Source organism: Apodemus sylvaticus, chromosome X, assembly GCF_947179515.1.
Source record: "Apodemus sylvaticus chromosome X, mApoSyl1.1, whole genome shotgun sequence".
Classification (NCBI taxonomy): domain Eukaryota; kingdom Metazoa; phylum Chordata; class Mammalia; order Rodentia; family Muridae; genus Apodemus; species Apodemus sylvaticus.
In genome coordinates, this window is record NC_067495.1 from 87,522,453 (window position 1) to 87,524,824 (window position 2,372).

Consider the following 2,372-nt stretch of genomic DNA (forward strand, 5'->3'; position numbering starts at 1 on the left):
AGAATTACTCTGACTGGATATTTATTGCTTCGTGGTTCAGAGCTTGAATATAATGTGGAAGGCCCCTTGTTTGTGTGTCTGCACTAAAAACAAACACATTACAAAACACTTACATAACCAACCCAAGTCAGTTAAAACTCCCCTTTTTTAGTGTGTGCTAGCACCAACGAAGTTGCTGACAGATTCCCAATCGCTTGCTCTCAATACCTCCTGCATACCATCTTGAGGCATTTTTTATCCACAAGGGAAGATGAATCTCTGCATGAGGTTGTAGGCTTACCCAGGACTGTGCCAAGCCTTATTAGGGCCTGAATTGTCTTTGATTGCACAGAGCTCAGCCTCTATCACGCACAATGACTTCTTCTAAGTAAATGTGCGTGTGCTTCCCTATAGGAATATCAACCCTCATGGGTATGAATTGATAGGAATGGCTTTGCACTGTAACTAAACTTTCAATCTCTAGGGACAGACAGGTTAAAATTCTGGTTTAGCCATTTCAAAACTGTGTGACCCTGGGGCACATTATTTATCCTCAGTTTCTTTATTGACAAAGGAGGATTAATCATTACCTCTGAGTAATGTAAGGACTAAGTGATGTAATACATCTAAAATATTTTTTTACAAAGTGCCTGGTACATAGTACAGACTCTTTATACTTGGTTATTGTTGCTGTATGTACTTTCTTAGTCCATTGTGATTGCTATTGTAAAATACCATACACTCAATGCCTTATAAACAAGAGAAATTTGTTGTTCACAATTCTAGAAGTTAGGCAGTCCAATATAGAGGTGCAGATAAAGTAATGTCTGGTGAAAAGCTGTTTCCTGATTCATGCAGAATGCCTTCATGTTATTTCTTTACATGATGACAGAGGTGAGAGAGCTACTAGAATGGCTAATCTTAATCACAACAACTTTTCTCACAGGACTTAATCAACTCCCAAGGGGTCCACCTCCTAAAATCATCACCTTAGAGATAAGAATCTCAGCATAGGTGTTTAGAAAAGGGGAGACACAAGTGTTTATACTCATAGTATTAACCCGATAAGGATTCCATTCATTAAATGAGAGAAGAAAATTTCAAATGTGCTATACACACACACACACACACACACACACACAGAGAGAGAGAGAGAGAGAGAGAGAGAGAGAGAGCAAGAGAAAGAGAGTGAGAGAGCGAATGAGAGAATGAGAGGGAGAGGGGGAGGGAAACGCCATGACTCAGGAATCACAGAAACTGCTTTATTTCACATTTTCACATGAGCCAGGTGTAGCAGGACTGCTCTGTGAGCATGCTGTACCTTCTCTTTTGTTTTCTCACACGCGAGGTGATCCCACCTAACTCAAGGTGATCCCAACCAAGCTCCTCTCACCTATCACACCAGTGTGCTTTCTTGTTCATGGCTAATTCTTGACATTTTCACAGGAACACTCTCAACCCAGAAGGAAGGCTCTCTCTATTCTTCTAAAAGTCATTTTTTTCTGCTCTAAAAAAAAAAATCAATCTTCAAATTACCCTTATAAGTAATGCTGTTCAGATGTTAATGTTCAGCACTATTGCTTGACTAAGCTCCACTTCAAATTCTAATCAAGATTTCATGTTTTGAATTGTATTTAAGATAGGGCCTAGAATGGTTTTTTTTTTTAAATAAGGCCTCTTCCACCCATTCAATTTCTATGGGATGTTTAACTATTTTTTTGTGTGTCATAGATTGACAAATGCTCTTCTATAGAAACAAAAACCACTATTTAATATCCCTTGAGTCAATTCTTTCTCCTTATTCCCTTAAATGGTAATACTTTTAATAAAGTAACACCTTATTAACTCAGCCCCATTATATTGGGATGCTTGATAATTGGACAGAAGCCAGGGTGCCAAAAAAAGAAGGTGGGAGACTGAAGATGAACGTCCCTTCAAGATGATGGGTAGAGTCAGCTATGCATACTGAGACAGGTGCCAAGTAATTCTTTGCTGATTTATTCATTGACTGAATGTTCCTTGATTAGTCTACTCGGGGCCTCAGCAACCATTTTTTCTTTCACTTGCATTATTTCTCTACCCTCCTATCTAATTTCCCCGTGTCTACTCTTGCAGCCCACTAGTTCCTTTCCACCTAGACACATCCGTGGTTTTAAAAAAATAACAATCTAGCCCGGAGAAATGGCTCAGTGATTAAGAACACTTGCCAGTATTCCTTCCCCAGCAAGCACATGGCAGCTCAGAACTGCCTGTTACCGCAATTACAGGGAAGATGAGTCTCTGTTCTGGCCTCTCAGGGCACCAGACATGCACATGGTAAATATACACACATGCAGGCGGGACACATATATGCATAAAGATAAAATTTAAAAAAAAATCTGTCAAGTCACTAA